Source organism: Xiphophorus maculatus, chromosome 16 (assembly GCF_002775205.1).
Source record: "Xiphophorus maculatus strain JP 163 A chromosome 16, X_maculatus-5.0-male, whole genome shotgun sequence".
Lineage (NCBI taxonomy): Eukaryota > Metazoa > Chordata > Actinopteri > Cyprinodontiformes > Poeciliidae > Xiphophorus > Xiphophorus maculatus.
The window spans coordinates 15,900,884-15,925,277 of NC_036458.1; the positions used below are offsets into that span (position 1 = coordinate 15,900,884).

General features: G+C 34.9%; 1 protein-coding gene and 1 long non-coding RNA gene across 2 annotated transcripts in view; both read right to left on the reverse strand.

Annotated features, from left to right (window-relative positions):
• LOC106700343 overlaps window positions 1–24,394 on the reverse strand; it is a 245,212-nt gene that overhangs the window by 141,881 nt on the left and 78,937 nt on the right. The window lies entirely within an intron of this gene.
• Window positions 16,674–19,568, reverse strand: LOC111611621. The gene is made up of 4 exons (XR_002754126.1): window positions 19,491–19,568; window positions 17,072–17,350; window positions 16,879–16,905; window positions 16,674–16,783 (listed from the first exon to the last, which is right to left on the reverse strand). It is a non-coding gene; the product is annotated as an uncharacterized LOC111611621 (long non-coding RNA).

Below are 24,394 nucleotides of genomic sequence, written 5' to 3' on the forward strand. Positions count from 1 at the left end.
ATGTTACTGGCCTTGCATGAGTCAAGGAAAAATATGAGGCAATATTGGATAAAAAAAATTAAAAGCTTGATGTACAAAACTTGAGGATAATTTCTAGCTTAATTGGCATTTTCAATGATTTTAGAGTTTGTTTTTTTATACAGTGTTTAATACAGTGTTATTATTTTCTATAATATTACTATATTTACAACAGTGTTTTGTAAGCAAGAGTAATTTCCTTCAGCATTTATATTAAATATAATGATTTTCTCAGTAGATGAGAGGTCACCAGTCCATCACAGGGCAATGCAGACACGCAGTAGGATATTTTAATAGTTTCATTTAAAATCAGAAAAGTGGATCCTCAGAAGATAGCCCATGGTTAACCCTGCGTCTGGGCAATTTAAACCCATAACCCTGAGGTATGAAGAAACACCTATAACACCATCATGCTGTCCTCTGTAATGCACACATACATTTTTTAGCTTTATTTGACAATAACCACCAGCAGACAAATAGAAAGAGTTTTACATTTAAGAAAGTCTCCTGAAGAAGGTGTTACTCTTTCTACTTTTACTGATAGTCCTTACAATGCTTTGGAAAATATGTATATGTGTAATCATCAGTTTAATGTTTGGATATGTCCCCTTATCAACCTCATTTCATGTCAAGTTAGAAATTATAATAATTTTTAATTAGAAAATAGACATTGATCTCCCTGACAATATGTCAAATCTCACCAAGTATGCTGGTGAAAATTATGTATGAATTTAGTTAGAATTAATATGAATTAACTGTTTAATTCAACAATGGCCAATGTGTACTGTCTTTATTTATTGTCCCACCTGAAGCCAAAATATAATTTACCAAAACAATTTGTAAGAAAAGTAATAAAACCCTTCTTCTATATAAAAACAAAAATATATTATGAATTCAGACTCAAATTAAATGTAGTGTTTCAATTACACATCTGATCCATGACTAAAGTTTATAATAAAACATTCTGTTGGACCAGCTGTTGCTAAAGCTAAAAAACAGGAAATCACAAACCACAGCTTGTTTATTTTTACACAATGCTCAGTATTCTATGCAAGTTAATGCAATTTCAACATTGTACAAAGTTTTTGCACAGCCCTTGCTGCTCATTAATCACTGTGTTTCTTGCACAGTAATACTCAGCAGGCGTTCTCTGGTTTTATAGTACCCACACGCAGGTGATTTCTATAAGACCTTAGACAATGTCGGCATAAGAGTTGCTTCCAAAATCCCTGAGTGTTTTTTTGTGCCAGTCGCTCGATCCAGTGTGTGTGATCGTTGCTCACATTAATAACATACCTAAGAGATGGTGGTCAGAATCTGAACTCTGTGCTCACACTTCACCCCTGTTGATGTTCAACATGTAATATCAATGAGACTGTAGTGATATGTATAAAAACAAAAGATAATCTGATGAAAGTGTAATTGACAGATCAAGTCCTTAATTTATAGTGTTGAATTTAGATGCTACTAAATTCAACATTATTCATTAAAAATAAGAAATGAATAAAATAAAAAAATATATTATTATTTATTTATTTAATGATAATTTGTCTTTTTTTCAACAGCATTTTTCCCTCTGAAATTATTTGAGAAAAGTAGAATTTTTAAATTTTCCAACTGGAATACCTAAGACATTTGTCAGATAATCTTTCTTGGAGTCATTAGTGTTGATACAGCGCCTCCGCTGGTCATTTCATAACATACGTGTGTGTAGGCTGAGGGATTTTTGTACAGCTCTGCAGCTTGTCCATCTCACTGTGGCTGTATGGTTTCTGCCTGGCACAGTAATACACAGCAGAGTCTTCAGGCTGCATATTCTGTCCATTCAGAGTCATTGTTTTACTGGGTGGATGTACTGTAATGCTGAACTTGCTCCTTAAAGAATCTTTGTAATTTCCGTCGCATCCAGAGCACATATAACCAATCCACTCCAGTCCTTTGCCTGCAGCCTCTCTGATCCAGTGTGTCCAGGTGCTCACATCATAAGAGACCTGACAGCTGATGGTCAGATGTTGACCTGGCTGAAGAGTCACAGTAGATGGCTGTGTCAGCTGTTCACACTTCACCCCTGTTAATGAGAAAGTTTAATACATGTAAGAGTATCGTCAGTAAGAGTGTAAAGAGATAATGGTACTGTCCTGGTGAGATTCACAGGATCCAGCAGCCAGCAGCACCAGCAGAGCTACAGAGAACATGTTGGTGTTGAACTTGATCCAATGAAAATAGCTGTTGCTCTGTGACTGTTAGAATGACACTGACTATTTATAACACCATGATTCATTTGAGAAATGACAAACCATCCAATCACAAACAGATCTGAAGCAACACAATGCTTGGCAGGTTGTATGTTTGTTTATGTTAAACAGGGTGTAGTTCCTCTGGTAACTGAGTAGGTTGATGCAACTGTCATATTTCTTGAGATTTTATGGGAAGAAAAAACTTCTTTGATTAAAGTTTATATGATGAGCTTTATTTTCCCGATATTCTTATATTTCAGACATTGTTATCCACTGTATCATTGGGCAAATGAAATTTAAAAAAAAATTATTAAACTTTACATAAATTAAAACCCGATACACATATGTGGACAGAATTCTGGAAAAACAGGAAATGATCAAAAACCACATTGCTTGCTGATGACACTCATGTCTTTTGCTCTGTGGAGAGTTTTTGTACAGCCTCTCTGCTCACATTAACCACTGTGTGTTTTTTGCACAGTAATACACAGCAGACTCTTCTGGTTTTATGGTAGACAGCGTCAGATACACAATGTTTTTAGTGGTGTCTCTGGTGATTCCTATACGTCCTTGAACATTGGTGGCATAGTCGTTACTTCCACCACTCCAAACAACACCCATCCATTCAGGTGCTTTTCCTGCAGGTTGTCGGATCCAGTGTGTGCCATAGCTGGTGACAGAATAAGAGACCAGACAGTTGAGGCTCAGAGTTTGACCTGGCTGCACAGTCAAAGAGGCCAGTTGTGTCAGCTGTTCACACTTCACACCTGTTGATGACAACATCAAATTAATGAAAGTGTACAATCAATATATGTGTGTCAGAATACTGTGAGTGTCTCTGAGAGACTCACAGGATCCAGCAGCCAGCAGCAGCAGAACAGATATAGAGAACATGTTGGTGTTGAAAATGATCCAGTGAGAGCTTCTCTGACAGTGACTGACAGGATGAGATCAATTTTAAATAGCATGACATGTAATTTGCCTAATGACCGACTAGCCAATCATAAATGATTATCTTACTCCTAACAGCTCAGCAGGAAATGTTTTTTTAAACAGGATGCAGATTGAGATTATTTCTATATTCATAAAACTGACCTATTTTTGACTTTATAATATTGCTATATTTTTCTCCATTCCTCTTTACACTTTATGAGAAAGACAATAAATGTTCTACAACACATGATATAAATATTTTTCATTAACCAAATATACTCGTTCTCTCTATTGATTTTTCATGGATTTTTGCAGTAGAACAATATGCATGAACTAATGTTAGAACGCTGTGACTTATTGTTACAGAGAATGATGTATATGACCTCGATATTAATCAAGAAGAAAGATGTTACATTCAATGTTCTGTTTTTAAGCACAACATTGCTCTGTTACAAAGACATGTTTAATTTGTAATGAACCGTTTCAATTTTATAAATGTTAGTTACAATCTTTTATTAAAATTTTAACTGATGTAATCTGAATAAAGATGTACTTGTTATATATTTAAGACATTTGGTTGAAATAATCATGACACTCAATGGCCTAAGAGCTCCTCCTGTGGGCGAGAAGTAAAAATACATGTACTCAGGCTCAAAGGATTTTTTGTACAGCTGCGCTGTATGGTTGTGTCACTGTGGCTCTCTCGCACAGTAATAAACAGCAGAGTCTTCAGGCTGCATATTCTGTCCATTCAGAGTCACTGTGTTACTGGAGGAGTGTGCAGAAAGGCTGAATTTGTTCTTGAGAGAATCTTTGTAGTGTGTTGTTGATCCATCAGCTGCTCTTCCAATCCACTCCAGTCCTTTTCCTGCAGGCTGTCTGATCCAGTGTGTGTAGTAGCTTCTAACAGAATAAGAGGCCTGACAGCTGATGGTGAGGGTCTGACCTGGCTGCAGAGTCACAGAAGCCGGCTGTGTCAGCTGTTCACACTTCACTCCTGGTAAGAACAAATGTTGTCAGAAATTATGAGTAAATGTTTAAAGTTAATAAATTACTGACTGAAATAAATTGTAGGAAATTAACCTGCAGCTGCAAGGAGCAGGAACAGAGCAGCACAAAACATGTTGACTGATGATACAGACATCCTATGAAATCAACTCCACACTGTCGCATTTATATAGTAGATAGGAGGAGAGCAAGTAGCATGTGATCATATTATGTGACAGTTTCAGTTTAGCAGCTCTGTTCTTCTCACATTTGTTTTCTTCGGATGTTGTTAATCTTTTCTTTATATATATATTTTATGCAATACAATAAAATATTTAGATTGTACAATATGTATGGTTTTAATGTGACCTATTTTTTGTTTTTAAATGTACTGTGCTTACATTATGAGTAGCATTAAACTGAAACCAAGCTATCATTTACAGTTATATTCAGTGAATTATAACATACTTCCCAATGAGTCTCATATGTCAGATTGAAAGCACCTTTTAAAAATATCAACCTCTAAGAAGGCATTAAACATGCTTTTCATGAATACAACATATTTGTTTTTAATTTTAAGTGTCAGGTTTTCAGCAGCTTTTAGCAGAAGGTCATCATTATTAAGAGAATTAAACATTATATAGAGATTACTCAGCCTTTGTCTGAGTAATCTCTATATAATGTTTTTCATTTGGTGATGAAGTTACTGAAACAAATTGACTTTTCAATAATATTCTAATTTATTGAATATGTACAATAACATCAGTAATTTAATGCCTTTAATATGCTGCTATAAGAATCAAACATACAATGCTAAGCTCTTGAAAATGGATTGAGAAGAAGAATAAAAACCTTTTCCTATTAAAAAAGCAGTTTTATGAATCTGGGCCCATTTTAATTCATTCTATTCAGTTTCATATCTGATACACAATTGAAGATGTGAAATATGGACTGTTTCTGCAGAACCACCTGCTGATGAAGCTTAAAACCGGAAATCTCAAACCAAAACAACTTCAACAGTTTGAACATGATGCTCAGTATTTGTATTCAGACTAATATCACTTCTACTCTGTGAGGAGTTTTTGTGCAGCCTCTCTGCTCACATTAACCACTGTGTGTCTCCGGCACAGTAATACACAGCAGACTCTTCTGGTTTCATGGCAGACAGACTGAGATACACAATCTTCTCATTCGTGTTCCTGGTGATTTCTATACGCCCTCTGACATTGGTGGCATAGTCGTTACTTCCATCATCCCAAATAACACCCATCCATTCAGGTACTTTTCCTGCAGGTTGTCGGATCCAGTGTGTATAATAGCTGGATAGATCATAAGAAACCTGACAGCTGATGCTCAGAGTCTGACCTGGCTGCACGGTCAAAGAGGCTGGTTGTGTCAGCTGTTCACACTTCACACCTGTTGATGACAATATAAATTAATTAAAGTGCATCACCAATATGTGTGTGTCTCAGCATAATGTGAGTGTCTCAGGGAGACTCACAGCATGCAGCAGCCAGCAGCAGCAGAGACACAGAGAGCATGTTGGTGTTGAAAGTGATCCAATGAAAGCTTCTGTTCCTCTGACTGACAGCACTGACTTTTTATAGCAGTTTTACTTTGCATGATGACCGACTACCCAATCAGATTTTAGGAAAAATGGTGAGAATTATCTCAGCTACAATGCCTGCAAACTATACAAATGAATGTATTGTTTCAACCTGTTGTTGCTAATTAAAATTTTATAGAACATAAAAATTTTATTTATTGTTTAAATCCCAATGGAATCCTCTATCATATCAATTTTTCAGTGGTAGCATCTTCACTGTGATGTTCAACTGCAAACGGATCTTAAAGGAAAGATTTTATGGATATTAATAAAATACAGATGCCCTGGCATTTGTCATTCCACAGGTATTAAAAACAATATTTTTTAAAAAATAAAAAAATATCATTTGAAAAATAAATAAAACTGCTTTTCAATGTGGAATGAGAAATACAACAGAATATGTCATTTGACTATAATGAGTTGTGTAAAAATCAATTTATTACAATATCTAAACATTATTTCTCCTTTGTAATTGTGTGGTGATGAGTTGTATTTTTACACAGACATACTTGGAAAATACAAACCAATAAGAAATTTAAATTTGTTTGGATCAAATGCCGTTCCATTAAACCAATAATCCTCAAATCCAGGCCTTGAGGGACGATGTAATGCAGTACACTGCTTTAACACACCTGAGTCAAATAATGAGGTCATTAGCAGGACTCTATACAACTTGACTACACTGAGGAAGTGAGTCAGTCATTTAATCCAGGAGAATTGGAGCAGGGACACATGTGAAAGTTGCAGGACACAGGCTATCAAAGCCTGGATCTTAGGACCCCTAGCCTGCTGTAATGCTTGATTATTAGTATGTGGTTTAATGCCCAATACTGCATGTGATTATGCAATGATTAGTGCAACTATATCTTTGATAAAGACAAAAATAAATAAATAAAATAACCTTGACTTTTCTGAGTTTTTTTAAATCATCAGTGATCCAAGAGCATCTCCTCTGTTTTAGAACTGATAGCATGTAACATGTATGTTTTTGTATATCTCTGCTGTTTGTGCCAGTGTGGCATCACAAAGTATATGGGGAGCGACAAATGACAGCGACAGGCCAAAGTCATCACAACCTGTTGGAAAACCCAAAAAATAGGAAGAAGTAGTAATGTATGTCAATCCCTTTTCACTATAATAGAGTGGAGAGACGTTGCTCATGACGTTGCTCTATCAATTCCTATTTACATAAAATATGAATTACGGATAACATACTGAACAAAATGACAACATAAAATACTGTCCTGAAGATAACAACCCTAGGGAAAAAAGTTAGATTAAACATATCCTAGAAGGATAGAGAGGAAATTTAAGTCATAATTATTTCTGTTATAATTGTTTTCAAGTTTTATTCTGCAGTATACTTAAAACATTTGGATATTTTTAAATCCATACAATGAAAGGCTGCTACTTCTGATTTGTTTTGAAATAAGTGGTCTAAGAGCGCCTCATCTGGTTGATAGGAAACTATCACGGTGTTTTTGTACAGCTCTCCAGATGGTTTGTGTCACTGTGTCTCTCTTGCACAGTAATACACAGCAGAATCTCCAGGTTGCACATTCTGTCCATTCAGAGTCACTGTGTTGCTGGAGGAAACTGTAGAAATGCTAAATTTATTTCTGAGGGAATCTTTGTAGTATGTTGCAGATCCAACTGCTCTTCCAATCCACTCCAGTCCTTTTCCTGCAGGCTGTCTGATCCAGTGGGTCCAGTAGCCAGTAACAGAATAAGAGACCTGACAGCTGATGGTCAGAGTCTGACCTGGCTGCAGAGTCATAGACGCTGGCTGTGTCAGCTGCTCACACTTCACACCTGGTTAAAAAAAATAAAAAATCAGAAATTATAATGAATGTAATAAAAAAATCAATTTCTCTCTAAAGAACATCTTAAAAACTCACCTGCAGTTATTAGGAGCATGAAAAGAGTAGCACAAATCATGTTGGCAGATGAAACAGACATCCTGTTAACTCTCTCCTGCTGCATTTTATAGCAGGTTTATGCAAAATGAGGGTCTAGAGAGTGGAAATGTGGGGGGAGGAGTAAAACGCTGAAAAACAATATATGCAACAGGAATAACAGATGCCTGCATTAATCATAGATATGACTGATGGGAGTTCTGCAGGGTTTTTATAGGCTAACATTACAATACAGAATGTTATATTATATTCCGTTGAAATATATATATATCTATATATATATATATATATATATACATATATATATATATATATATATATATATATATATATATATATATATATATATATATATATATATATATATATATATATATATATATATATATATATATATATATATATATATATTTATATATATATATATATATATAGATAGATTAGATAGATATAGATATATAGATATTATAGATATATATATATATATATTATATATATATATATTATTGATCTATATATCTATATATATATAGATATATATTGTATATTATATATATATATATATATATATATATATATATCTATATACTATATCGATCTATATATATATATATATATATATATATATATTTATATAGATATATATATATATATATATTATATATATATATATATATATATATATATATATATATTTATTTTTTAAGTTGATTGCTACATCGTATCCTATCACCTGGAGTCTGACATACATGATTTCAGGTTTTTTTCAAGTTTGAGTACTAGTTTTATTGATATTACAGCAGTTTGCAGGTTTTATTATGATCTTAGTGTTTTCTTTTTCTGCAATAAAAACAACATTTGTAAGCAAATATAATTTCCTTCAGGATTCAATTTTAATATGACTATGAACTCAATATGAGAGAAGCCAAGAGACTCATGAGCCATCCCCAGTCCATCACAGGGCAACACATGAAATAAGTAACCACTGATCTACTCAGTCATGACTAAGGTCATTTTAATTGTTTCAATTAGGGGAAAACTTGAGCCCATGAAGACGATGTATGCCTACCCCCACTGTGGTTGGTACTTAAACCCTTGACTATGTTGCTATGTAGGAACAACAATGCCACCATGCTGCGCTATAGTAACACAAATATTTTCTATTATTAATTAATAATTGCCACAGCCATATTTCTTAAAAGTGTTTTTATTCATGAAAGTTTCCTGAGGAGGGAGTTACTCTTTGTTCTTTGTTGAGTCCCCTAAAAACCCTCATTCTATCTGGATGTTTAATGGACACTTCATAATCAGTTTAATATCCACCTCATGTCTTTATTTCATGTCACGTTTAATATGCATGGCCTTTTTAGAAAGTAGAAAAGGATCTCCCTGACAAAATCTGAAATCTCTTCCAGTATGCTCGTGCTAATTAGTTGCAAAGTAAGATGTGAATTGTCTGTTTAATTCAACAATAGCCAAGCTCCATTGTCTTTAATGAGTCTCCCAGCTGAAACCAAACTAGCATTTACCACCATATTTTATCATATTTTTTCTTAGTAGGAAAAGAAATTTTCTTACTAAGCTACAAAAATCAAAAATACAATGCTAAGGCAATTAAAATGCTTTGAGAAAAATAAGAACATTCTTCTATAAAAGAACTGTTTCATAAATTTTGGCTCATACAAAAAATATTTTGAATACACATTTGGCACCTGACTGAAGATGAGAAATAAAAACATTGTTTCTGTTGAACCACCTGCCAACGAAGCTAAGAAACAGGAAATCTCAAACCACAGCATCACTGATAGTTTTACCATGATGCTGAGTATTTATATTCAGGTTAATGTCACTTCTGCACTGTAAGGAGTTTTTGTACGGTCTCTCTGTTCATATTAACCACAGTGAGCGTCTGGCACAGTAATACACAGCAGACTCTTCTGGTTTCATGGTAGACAGTCTCAGATCTACTATTTTCTTATTTGTGTCTCTGGTGATTTCTATACGACCTTGGAGACTGCTGGCATAATCCTTACTTCCATCAGTCCAAATTATTCCCATCCATTCGAGAGCTTTTCCTGCAGGTTGTCTGATCCAACCAGTGTGATAGCTGGTCAACGAATAAGAGACCTGACAGCTGATGGTCAGAGTCTGACCTGGCTGCACAGTCAAAGAGGCTGGTTGTGTCAGCTGTTCACACTTCACACCTGTAGATAACAACAATAAATTAATTAAAGTTTATCACCAACATATATGTGTGTCAGCATAATGTGTGTCTCAGTGAGACTCACAAGATCCAGCAACCAACAGGAGCAGCAGCAGAGATACTGAGAACATGTTGGTGTTGAAGATGATCCAATGGAAGTGTCTGTTCCTCTATGACAGGCAGCACGAGGTTGACTGTTTATACCAGAAGGTTCATTTACATAACAACAGACCACCCAGTCACAAATTACAAAATGTATATTTGTAACAGAATATTGGTAGAAACACATTTTTGTTTAAATAAGATAAAGCTACAGAACAAACCTATGAGTGGATTCAGAACTTTGTCATTTTCACTGAGACTTTTGACAGAAACTTTTTGATCTGAGTTCATATATTGAGATTTTGTGCCCTTGTTATTATGTTCCAGCCTTTGTCTTTTTCTGCTTAATAGGCCAAATGAAAGATTGTCATGGCAACTTCTGCTTTCAAATGAAAATATATTTTGGGGACAAAAATAAAATAACAAATATTGTCACTGCATTATATGCTATTAATAATATTAAGATGAGAAATAATAATATTTTTATGGAGTAGAAAAAAAAAATCAATTTACCCATGTTTTAGTCCTATTCATTCATGTTTCACATAAATGTTCCGGTGGCACTAAATGTGTTATGATGTTTTACTACAGAAGAAAATATATTGACAAATAAGAAGGTAAGCAGACTGAAAGATTCACTTTCATTTATTTTATTGTAAAGCAATAGTAAAACAATATATTATTTTTTATATAATATATAAAAAATATATATTTTTGTATTTTGAATACAATATTTCATATGAAAACTATTTGAGTGTAAGTAATGTGATGGTAGTGCTGTGAAAATAAAGATGGATTTACAATTTTATGTATTTGGATTACTTATATGTCCAGGAGAGTTTTATTTTAATAGTTTTATAAATCAATTTAGAATTTAACTTTATGTCCACCTGAGAAGAGAGCATCAAATACAATAATGAAATCAGACCTTCTCCTCTAAATAAGTAATAATACTCTTATTCAGGTGCCAATGTCTTATATCTCCGCAGTTGGTTGGTGTTGTTTTGCTTCTTACAGACTACACTCAGCTAAAATGATTGTATATTGTGGATAAAATTTACTTTGAGAACATTCTAGCTAAATGAATGAAAATTTTGACATTTCTATAAAATCCATAGATACATATTTTTAAATATTTAAAATAAGTGTAAACTAGTTACATTTGACAATTATCTTTCTTGTCTGTAGTGGCTTTCCTTTATTGTGACCAATGAGCCTAGTAAACATTTTTCATGTGGGATTTTTGTTCAGCTCTGCTGCTTGTTTGTGTCACTGTGGTCGTATCTGGCACAGTAATACACAGCTGAGTCTTCAGGCTGCATATTCTGTCCATTAAGGGTCATTGTTTTACTGGAATCCTGTAAGGTCATACTAAACCTATTCTTTAGTGAATCTTTGTAAAACGTGGGATATCCAATGTGTGCGCTACCAATCCACTCCAGTCCTTTTCCAACAGGCTGTCTGATCCAATTTGTTCGATAGGTGCTGACAGAAAAGGAGACCTGGCAGGTAATGGTCAGATGCTGACCTGCCTGCACAGCTAAGGAGGCAGGCTGTGTCAGTTGTTCAGACTTCACATCTGTGGACACAAAACATTTTACATTTTCAACTGTGAACCAAAAGAAAAATTTAAATTCTTTAAATTTCATTTATAGACTCACGAGATCCAGCAGCCAACAGAAGCAACAGCAGAGATAAAGAGAACATGTTGGTGTTGAAGGTGATCTGATGGGAGTTTCTTTTCTACTGAATTTAAACTCAGTGGGATGAAAACACAGGAAGTTAACTTTGCATAGATGCTGAAAGGCTTTGGCAGTACAGATGATCACTTTTGCAATTGCTGTTGGGTGGAATTAAATAAAGACCTCTGTCTTGCATGATTTAGGTATATTTCACCTCCAAATCACCTGAATACATGAATCTTCTTCTCATCAGGTAGCCAAGTTTTGTAGTAGACTGCTATTGACGCTTTCATGTATAGCAGATATGTTAAAGCTCATAAACATTAAAAAAATGTCTGCACGAAATAATTTGAGTGCTGTTTACATGTAAATAAATTATTTTTGTTTAAATACATTCACAATAAAATCTGTTAAACAGAGATTTCATAAAACTTTTGGATTGTTTTTTGCTTCAACAAAAAGCCTGCCCAAGTAGTTGACAATCATCTTTTTCCTACCCTTTAAATAGTTTAAGATATCTTGACATATTCAATAAATATTATTCAATCAAGCCATGGTTTTCCTTTTTGACGTCCACTTATTTAAAAGCCTAATATAACATTCTATTCACTTCAGCAAAAACAAATGTTGTTGAATAGATTCAGTGAACAATTAAAGCCCTAAAGTTACATAATAAAATTTGACAAAAAGAAAACTGAAAAAGAAAGCTGAACATTTAATTTGGGATGTCTTTATTACAGTGGCATTACTGTATAGATTGTGGGTAATGGCTGCACCTTCAATAGATCTAAATACAAAAATCCTGAATGACAAATCAGTCTAACCATCACAGGGAAGCAGATGAGACATGAAGGAGGACATGAGGTAAGAGACTCAAGAATGAAACTGGAAGGAGGGAAGCAGACTTTGGAAAGCCTTGCAAGGGTGACAAAATACAAAAATTAATACTTTGATTTTTGTTTTTTTCAACGGTTTTCTCTCTGATCCATTGTTGTTAAACATTCTCTGAAAACCAATGAAATAGGAAAAGATACTTTTTTCTGTTAAACCACATATTTAACTGGAAAAAGCGTGAAAAACAGGAAATCACAAACCACTATCAGCTTCTGTGTTGGTCGTGTGCTCAAGGAGTGAGGAGTTTTTGTATAACCTCTGCACCTACAGTAACCACTGTGTGGCTCTGGCACAGTAATACATGGCAGAGTCCTCTGGCTTCAGGTTTGACAGTTTTAGATGCACCATGCTGTTGCTGTTTTCTCTGGTGATTTCTATACGTCCATCAACACTGCTTGAATAAATTGTTTTACTTGCATCATACCAAATAACACCCATCCATTCCAATGTTTTTCCTGCTGGTTGTCTGATCCAGTGCATTCCATACTGACTGAAATCAAATCCAGATCCTCTGCAGGACAGACTGAGAACTTCCTGAGGCCTTTTCACCACTGAGGTGGAAGGAATGGACTCCAGAGACTGACTGTTAGAACCTGACAAAAGACAAGGAATAAAAACACATAAATTACATGAAAACTAAATTTAGCAGATCTAGTAACAGTATGATGCAACCTACATGGCAGACAGATCACTGCCAGCAGAAGAGACAGTCTGAACATCATCTTGATTCTAAAGGTGTGACTGAAGTTCGTCCCATTAATGAAGAAGGCAGACACACAGTGGGAGGTCTGAAATCTGATATTTGCATTAGTATTTCATTTAAAGAAACAAATGTTTGTCAATTTTGTCAGTACTGAAAAGTTTTTTGTAGATGCCACGCTGCCTTTCAAATGGCTTTTTACAATTGAAATCATAGATTTATTGATCTGTTTGTTAAAAAAGCATATATTGAAGAAAGCTAATTATTGACAAAATATTTGTGAGATCAAAATAACATAATTAGGTGAAGTCTACATTATGTTTTCTTTTTCTTTTTTATTCGTAGCACAATTAAAATAATCTAATAATTCCAGTAATAACTTTTTTAAAGATCCCTTAGGCTTCTATTAAGTAACATGCTGCTGTTTGCTTGTTTGTATATGTGCTGTTGCTGTAAAAACACAAATAACAAAACCATATTCAGCCAACATTTTAAAGTAACATTCAATTGTACTGGTGAAGAGAATTGGCCCTAAATTTATTTGTGGATTTAGAGCGCCTCCACTGGTGGCTCCATGTTATAGGGCTCCAGGCTCTGGGTTGTTTTTGTCAGCTCTGCAGATGTGTTGTGTCACTGTGGGGCCTCTAGCACAGTAATACACTGCAGAGTCCTGAGGCTGTAGATTCTGTCCATTCAGAGTGAAGGAGTTGCTGGAAGAATCCACTGTAAAACTGAACTTGTTTGTTAAAGAATCTTTGTAGATTGGAGTGCATCCACTGCATGTGTAACCGATCCACTCCAGTCCTTTCCCAGCAGGCTGTCTGATCCAGTGTGTCCAGGTGCTCAGACTATAAGACACATGACAGCTGATGGTCAGACGCTGCCCTGGCTGCACATTCGCAGAGGCTGGCTGAGTCAGCTGCTGACACTTCACACCTATGGAAGAAACATTTAATATTGAGCTGTAAACCATCGATGTGACGTGATCATGCTGTAAATGTTTGTCTCACTGAGACTCACTGGATCCAGCAGCCAAAAGCAGCAGAGTTACAGACAACATGTTGGTGTCGATGATCTGATGAACGTTTCTGTTTGTCTTTGACTGATATTGTGAGATCAAGCCTATAGAGTAAAATGTTTAATTTGCATAATGACAGACGAGCCAATCATATGTGGTTCTTTGGCCTGTCTTGTATATAATCTTGCAAAACAGGAGATTAATTTAAACTCTCCAGACAAAATAACTACACATTTGTATGTAATTTCATTAAATGATTTATGTAGCTGTATCTTTGAATATATATATATATATATATATATATATATATATATATATATATATATATATATTTTTTTTTTATTTTTTTTTTTTTTTTTTCAAAGATACAGCTACATATATACACATATATATATATACCGGTATATAATAATTCAGCTGATTGGAAGATGTGTTTTTCTGAATTGTTTTGGAATATCTGTACATTTTAATTTGCCTTTTTTACTGTATCAGGATTTTTCTTTCAGCCAAAAAAGAACATTTCCTTGTAGTTGTGTTATGTTTGTTGAAATATCACTAAAGTATTTTTATGTCACCAGTGCAATGAAAACTGTGAAGATTTGTGTCCTTTATTCCACTAAATGGAAAAAGGGTTTAATTTTTAACTGAGGCAAAAGCTAATCAACTCAAGGAAGCGTTAAGCTTAAATATTGAAACAAAAATTTCAGCGAACCCCTACGAGCTTCCACTATGAAAACAAACATTTTCCTTTTAGACCTATACTTATTACATACTCTCATCAGGCAGCATAACAATCAGGTCAAGGCCCAGGAAAAGGGAGCTGGCACTTTGAGAGCTGTGTCAGTCTGAGACCTGAAACTAAAAAGAATAAAGACCTTTGACCTACATTCACTGGAGGTCAGTGAATGTAACACATACCTGCATGTATGGGGGGGATTTGAACAACCAGGACTGTAATATAAACCAAGAGAGCATTTCAATCTCAGCTTTTAGTTTTTAAACGTCCAGATTAGTCGAATGCTTGTTGCTACTTTAATTGGTAAGGTTTTACTTCTCACCAAATGAAAAACAGTATCCAAGAACAACCTTGACATAAATATGGAAAATATATTCAGCGTTTCACTATGTTATTTAATTCTGTAGAAGGTTATCATTCTGCTCCCCTTTTTTTTCTGTGCTTCTTTCATAGATTTTTTTTATTATTAGTCAGGTCATATGTGTGAGCCCACATGACACAAAGTAAAAAGAAACAAGAAGTCATAAAATTGTTCAGAATCTTTTCATTAAGTATTTTTTGATCAACTTTAGTTTCAAAGTGTTTTTAATTGCATCAATTTCATTCAAGATGTCAAGAAGCATTTAATGAAAAGACAATGAAAGCAATTTTCAAGATTATAATTTTGCTCTGAAATGCTATACTGCACCAAACCTGCAAAAAAAGCAAAAACACAAAATGAAGGATGTGGCTCTTTTTAATGAGAACAATACACAATATCTGATTAATAGACATGAGCTGCTGTGTAAGCCTGCTGTGACAAAAGTCAACAGATATGAAATGATTATGTACACTGCGTGGTGAGAAAACTCAAGCGGAGCTCAAACTAACCACAGTATTTTCTGTACATGTGAAACTGAGCCGATGTTTAGTTTCTGTCAGCTTCCTGTTGATGCTGCGTGGGTTTAACTGATGAAACGTCTCTGCTAAAATCTCTGATGTGAGGCTGATCTCTCACTGGGGTTTCTGCATCATCGAGTTCATCATTGACACATTTATTACTGGAAATAGCCTGAATAACCTAAATGTGGGGTCTGCATGATGACTGAAAAAAGTCTTTGAACAGAGTTAAATGAGGAAGGTAGGTATGTTTACAGAATAAAATAAAGATGAAGACAGACAAAAAAGCGAATTATTTTGATATGAAAGACCAAAATACAAAAATACATTCATATTCCAGGACTCAATCTTCAAAACAATTACACTTTTCTGGATTCAGAAAGTGTGATTTTGTGGGATGTAAATTGAATAAATTGTTTTAAAAGGGTTTTTTTGGTTCTGCAAGCCTTTATTTAACAGTGAGTGGACAGGAAAAGAGAGGGAAGACATTTGGCAAGGCTCAAACCTGTGATGGTCACATAGATGCATTGCAAGCTTTACCTCTGCACCACTGCTGCATCTGATAGTTTTAAAAATAAGCACATTTCAATTGTAAAAGTAAACATTTGTAAATTGAAGAAAAAAAAAAACAATATTGTATCGTTTCTGTGTATCTACGGTAATTTGATTCTCAGTTATGCCAAACAAAATGAGTCTTCTGCTGCATGACTTCAACATATTGGTGGGCTTCTGACAGACTATGGTAGCCTGAAAGGCTCAGTTTCAGAAGAGCAGGCCTCTGATGGTGAGGACGGTGCTGAAGGCCAGAGCTTTGGTGAACACCACTCGGACTCCGTTCATCAGCAGCAGGTAGAAGTTCAGCTTGGCTTTTTCTGGACGACAGAGAATCAGAGTTCAGACTGAACTGAACACAAACAGCAGCGATCAGTGATGGAACCAAACTGAGACATGAAGAGATCAGACTCACCTGGATAAATGCTGCCACATTCATCATCTGATTAGAGACAGAAAGAACATCAGTAAAAACTCTGACAGATTATCTATCAGAGCCTGGTTCCCTCATATTTAGTGTTAGAGAGACATGATTTAACCAGAGAAACATTTCTCAGCAGCTGATAGTTTTAAACTCTCTGAAACAAATAAAACTATGAGTTTGGTACCAGCTTCATTGTTGCCAAAGGTCCCGTTCATCCCACAGGAGTAGATGGTTTCGTTGCTGAATGCAGCAAAGTTGTAGGTGTTGTCCTTTGACAGAACAGCATCATCAGTGCTCACGTTGACCGGACCCCCTTTTCCATTCAGAACCACTTCTCCCCCCTTTGGACTGAAATCTGTGACCAGACAGACGTTTGGACCGAGCTCGTCTGCTGTCTTCAGGGGGAAGTCGGGAGTCGACAGAGGACTGAGGACGAAGAGGGACGGAGTCTGAGGGGAATCACCTGGACAAGAGCAAAATAAGACGAGATATCAGTTTGAAATTCCAGAGAAACCTCAACATAATGGCCACTATTTTGTTGTTTTTATTTTATTATTATTTTGTTCTTTAAGGTGCAGTTTTATCAATACTTTTAGAGTGTGATTGACTACACTGCTTGGACTTTATTCAACACATTTCTCTTTTACATCTGTTTTCAAACTGTGAGCAAAATAAAACCAGAAACCCTAACGATCGCCATCTTTTAATGCTGTATAGAACTGAAAATGTTTTATATACATAAATTTTAGTGCAAGTTATGATCATGTATGTGTGACATTATTTGTAATTTTCCAATTATATACACTTTGACTAATAATATATCATCTATTTATGTTTTACTATTTTATGTTTATTACAGTTTATAACAATTTTAGTACGAAATCCTATCACTTTCACATGTTTTAGCATTGTCTTCTCTTAGGTGATTTTCTTTTATAAATTTGTGGGGTTTCAAGCTTCAGTATTTATACACACACAATTTTTATTGCGATTTACTTTTTCAACATGTGCAACTGCTTCACACTTTTCCATAGAAAAAAAAAATGATTCTACAAATAAAGTTTGATTGATTCACTAATTTATTTCAGATATGAATTTTAATATTTCCAAAGTAAAATCTCAAAATCTTTACAGAATATTGCTCAAATTACGATAGTGCCTTTGAATAAAGAAGAAAAATCTGTCAATTTTGTTTCTCAATGGAAAAACCTATTTGGGCTGTTTACTTTTGCAGAAGGATAAATGTAGAGATTTTCTGTGACATTTCTACAAACGTCCAGAAAGCATTCAACGAGTGAAATAGATTGAAATTGGTCGGAGTCATTGATTATGTCGGAATTTCTATCTATTTTACACATTGATCCATTAATTTTCAAGGAAAGTTCAAGTTCAGATTTTTCTTTTCCTGCAGCCGCATCAGTTTTACTTTGATTGCGTCATTTAGAACAAACTATCGTTTTTTTACAATGATCAACAAAGCCCAAGAGAAACGTGCATAATATATCAACAGCTTTGCTAGTACCGTGAATATTTGAATAAAATAACTCTTCTTTTCTTTTTTATTTCCATTCCATCTGAGGATTTTTTTTTCTCATATAAACATTCAGTTAAGATAATTAGCACACTTCCTAGCTGTAATTTTTTTCTCTAGCGAGTATCTCTTTTTTTCGCCGTGCAGAAAGTCTTAGGAGGTTTGAAATTATCTCTGTTGTGTTTAGATTAGTGAGAAAAAGCAGCCCACTTCTCTGCTGTTCGGACTAAGGAGTCAAAACGGGACGGGATTCTTCGTCCTTGATGGATTTTTCTGGGCGCTCCAGAGTAATCGGCATCATGTAATTCACAAATAAAAGAGTTTGGCTACAAAATGTTTAAGAATATCCTGTAGCGGTCGCCGCGCCGTCTGCCCGTCTTTTCGATCCAACGGGCTCCTGGAAAATGAGTTACAGTATTTAACTGGAGGGTTTGGTTCTGGTTACGTCAACTCGGGTGACTTGAACCACTTTCAAATATTCGGTCTAATTTATAGCCTCAAAACACAAAAATAACAAAGTTTTTGTGATACAACAGAATGTCTTTGAAACAGTATTACATAATAATGCCGCAATGATATGCATTGAGTATCCGTCTATTTGTGACCTAGTTAAAGTCTGATTTCTGCACAAAATCTTATGAAATATCAACGTTTCAAGTTGTTCACCGATTTTTGTTGACTGTAAACTGAGACCTTTTTAACTATGTTTATCCAATGACTGTTTTAACTGATTTGAGCAACACAGTAAGATTTTGAGACAGTGAATTTATGAAAGATTTTACGATTGTAACGACTGCTAAAAATACTGATGCTCGATGAGCGTTTTTCTTTTTCAGTTACTCCTCTTCAAAACCAAATATGTTGTTTTCTATCACAACCGTATCTTCAACAACTTCTATATTGAAGTGAGATTTTGTTTAAAAACAAACTCATAAGTCGTGCACAACGTAAAGAAAGGATAATAGTTTAAATCAATAATCATTAAGGTTTTCATGTTCCGGTTATTTGTAAATTTTCAGCAACTAATAAACGAATCAAAATGAAAATAACTGATGTGATTAAAAGATCTTACCTGGTTCAACAGTAACTTCAGTTCCGTCTCCCCAGTAATCAAAGCCGTAGTCACGGTGCTACATCTTCACTGACTTCCTGTACAAAAACATGAAGAAGCTGAAACATAAACAATAAAGAAACAAAACCTACAACTTTTCAAAAAACACAAATGACCATGTTAGATTGTGTGGCATTTTTGTTCTAATATATAGATAGCTTAGTTGGATTTGTTGTTAATCACGTCTTAGTAAAAAATGAGCATTTATTAATCTCATGTTAGACTAAAACAGATTTTCCACATTACTAACCAGACAGCTTACTTCAATATTTATACAGAAAATATATACTTGTTTACTGTACATCTAATAATAATAATAATAATAATAATAATAATAATAATAATAATAATAATAATAATAATAATAATAATAATAATAATAATAATAATAATAATAATAATAATAATAGAATTTTCTAATAATTTTTTCTCATATATTTGTGCTGAGGTTTTTGAATGGGTGTGTACCATTGTGCCCGATCACTGTGACAGACTCTATTACAAAAACCTACGTCACTGTCAGTGAAGATAAAACACAGCCACCCAACATAATTAAGATTGTAGTTGAATTTTGCTCCTTTATTCAAATTTGATTGTTTAACTAACATGAAAGATTTGTTTGTTTTTTCTTTATAAAAGCTGCTTGCTGCAGTATTATCTCCCTCAAACTAATCTGTCCTTCTGTCACGTTTTTGAAGATGTTCTTGATTAAGTAAATGATGCCACCTTCAGACTAGACTCATCCTGTGGCATGCATGGTGGGATCTCCAGCTAAGTCAGACTGTCAATGTTTTTTGGACATTTGTATTAATATTACCTCGACTGAAAAACCTCCTTAACACTGAGAAATAATCTGTTTTACTTCAGTCTTCCAGGGGCCAATAAAACTATCAAAGGAGAAGAAGAAAATAAGAGAAATATACTAAAAAGTGCAGCAATCTTTTCAAAATGTTTTTGTGCAGAGGTCTTGAGTACTTGTGTTTTGCACAAAATATATTTTTAAGAAAACAGAGTTGTATTTCTGAGCAGTACTGATACATATTTATTCAAACTTTCCTGGTTTTAAAAATAATCATGAAAATAAAAAATAACTATTTATCTTTGTCCAGACATTTTATGCCTGGGGGAGGCCTGTGTTTCCTGAACTGTTTTCTTAAGCCACTTCACTCTTACTGTGAAATAGTGAGATGTGAAAAGTTTTGCATAAACAGAAAGGATTAACCTCAATTTGGCAAAGATATAGTTTTCAATTTTACAACAGTTTTCACCAGTTACCTCTCTCAAAAACATGCCTTCTTTCAATTTATTTCTCTGAATCAACAAAGCATACATGTATAGAATAATGTGACATTGTACAGTCCAATTGTATTTTTTTGTGTATTTTCACTTTACTAAATACTGTTTCTGAACTAATTTAGAGTTAAATGCTTTAACTATAGTATTCATCATGAAAAAACAACAGATGCAAAAAGATTACATTCATCAATATATTCTGTCAATATTCATTTGCCATGAAACCAAGTGTATGAGCAAGGCTTCACATTGTTGTTGTTTGCTGTCGAGGTTTTTGTGCAGCTGTTTCTCTGCCTTTAGTCACTGTGTCTCTCGAGCACAGAAGTAAACAGCAGAATCTTCTGCTGTCAGACTCCTGATCTCGAGGTACTGGGTGCTGCTGGGGACATTTTCAGTCATGATGAAACGACTTTGGAAGGAACTGCCATAGGTGGGATCATTGTTTCCAGTGTTCATATAGCCAATCCACTCCAGAGCTCTGCCCGGTCTCTGTTTTATCCAGTGGATATTATAGCTTGTCATGCTGTAACCAGAAATAACACAAGACATCTTCACTGTCTCTCCAGGTCTCTTCATCTCAGAGGCTGACTGCTCCAGTTTGATCTGACTCCAGACTCCTGGAAGAAAAAATATCATCATTAGCTGCCAGAGCTTTAAATAATTGGATAAATAAAAAAAAATAATGGACTGAAAACCTCACTGGGAATAAAAACAACAAAAAGAAAACTCCAGATTGCTGTTTTTTCCATCCTATTGCAAAAACCTGCTCAGACCTGATTGGCGTTATTAGGAACAAGCTAAAATTGTTTGTTATGCTCAGTTAAATTCTGTATGATAACCTGCTGATGGTTTGCTTTTAAGAGAAGAAGAGTTTGCGTAGGCCCTCCCCTGACTCTGTAGGTTAAAACCAGGATGTGACTTCAGATTTAGATAACAGGAGAAACTAAAGCAAAGCAGAGTTGAACATTTCTAATTTATAGAAATTAAACACAATATAGGTTTCCTCAGTTTCTATGGATAGTCTAAGATGCATTTTGACATTTGCGAAACAGTAAGTGCATTTCTCAAAATAATTCATATAAACAGCAAGGCCACATGGATTCAGAAACAGGAGAATTGCATCTAATGACTTGCACAAGTGACACAATGATTTGAAGATTGAACAAGTAGTTTTTAAAATGTCAATTATTTTCTGAGCCAAGGTTTGTTTACAGAGAAAAACCGTAAACATGCCTTTCATTTCTGTATTAACCATATTTTTTTCATTTATTGATCTCATGTGGTATTCTAATCTTAAATGTCATGTTAGCTAAGCATAATTAACAGAAATAAATGCTTGAAAATATTAGCATGGGTTTAAAAATCTTTTAATATAATGTGTTCCAGTACCGTGTGTTTTTATTATTATTATTTTTTTATTTTTTATTACTATTTGTTTTTCTTAGCATTTCTTCGTTTATTGTTGGTTCATTCATAAAGGGGTCAACCAGGTCTCTCAAGTTTTATCTCTGCCTGGTGTTCAGCCACGTACTCATGAAAGTATTTGAATGGTCCCTAGCAGAACAACCTCTTGCATTTATTTGGCATCTACTCCACATATTATTATTATTAGTAGTAGTATTTCTTTCCCAGTAGCATATAATAGTTGCACTTGAGGTTTTTGCACAGCTGCTTAACCCACTGCAGTCACTGTGAGTCTCTGGCACAATAATAAACAGCAGAATCTTCTGTCTTCAGGCTGTTCATCTGCAGAAACAGCTGCTCTCTGCCATTGTCTCTGGAGACAGTAAACCTGCCCTGGACTGACTGTGAGTAGTACTGGCTACCTCGAGCTTCAGTAGCAACCCATTCCAGTCCTTTCCCAGGAGCCTGTCTGATCCAAGCCATCCAGTAGCTGCTGAATGAGATTCCAGAGGTTGTACAGGTCAGTTTGTGGGATTCTCCAGGTCTTTTAAGCACTGACTCAGACTGTGTCAGAGTCTGACCATCAATACCTGCAAGTACAATAAATAAATGACTTCCTTTAGGAGTGAAAGGACACTGTAGTGATTGTATAAATGAACGATAATCAGTGATAATCTCCACCTGTCCAGCAGATAGCCAGAAGCAGCAGCCCTGTCCTGTAACCTTTCATGTTGAAGTCAAGTCTGTTCACTCAAGATCAACGGCGTCATAAATAGAGATAGAGGACATCTGGGTTTGCATAAACTCCTCCCCATTGTGAAATAAAAAAATAACTGACTCAAGAAATGAAACAAGCACTATTAGTTTTATAGGGAATGTCTTTTCATTATTCTTCAACATAATTAGTTCTGACTGATGATCTATGCAAATTGTAATGTTATGAAACAGCAGAGAATTGTATGGAAGCAACTGATGGATGTTCAATAGGATTTGCAATTTGTTGGAAGGAATGAGTCAGTGTTGTGGAGGTTCATCTATCTGTTATGAGTTTTTGTATTCGAGACATTAATACACTCTATCTGATGTGTAACAATGGCAAAATGTAATGTTTCAATTGTTGACTGTCCTATTACTTTGTATTTTTTATGATGTAAAGCACTTTGAAATGCTTTGTTGTGAAAAGTACTGTGTAAAAGGTGTGTTGCAGCTCCTCCTGTGGAGCCTCCTTCACTGGCAGGTTTTTGTTCAGTGTTTCTACTTTCTGTGTCACTGTGGATCTCTAGCGCAATAATAAACCGCAGAATCCTCAGCAGATAAACTGTTCATCTGCAGATACACCTGACTTCTGCTGTCTTCTCTGGAGATGGTGAATCGGCCTCTCACTGACTGAGAGTAGTAGGTGCTACCACCACTGCTAATAGTTGAGATCCATTCCAGTCCTTTTCCTGAAGCCTGTCTGATCCAAGCAATCCAGGGATTTCCACTAAACCCTGAATGTGTGCAGGTCAGTCTGTGGGATTCTCCAGGTGTTTTGGCCACTGATTCAGATTCAGTCAGTGTTTGACCATCAGTTCCTGTAGGCAGAAAGTTGGTTAGCTACTCAGGTAAAATAATGAGAGATTAATCACTTTAGAATCAACTTGAACCAGTCTTTATTCTCACCTATCCAGTTCAATAACAGGATAAGAAAAGCAATCACAACCTCAGGTCTGATCATTATTAAAACCATTTTGTCTCTGTTCAGCCCTCAAAGTTTGCAACTGATTCTATACATAAACCTCAACTCAGATATAAGAAGACGGAAACATGAAGGGTTTGCGTTAGCTCCTCCCACTGAAGGAAAATAATTTGTCAGATCCATTCGAGCAGTTGTGACGTCAGGTTGTACCACAATTATTGACTTAAGGACTTAGGGCACAAGGAAAATGGATGAAATATCCAAATGAGACCAAAACAAAATGACAAAAAGAATTTCACTTCAAGAGACTAAACTGCCCGACAGGTAACTGTCAGCAGAGTCTAAGAGTTACTTTCAAACAAAAGATGAGACTTTAGCATTTCATTACAGACCTGCAATAGGTCTGAAAAAATATTTTTATGTAATTTATGTATTTATGTTTCTTATAACCATTTTTAAGCTAACCAATTACCAGTTATATCTTTGTTAA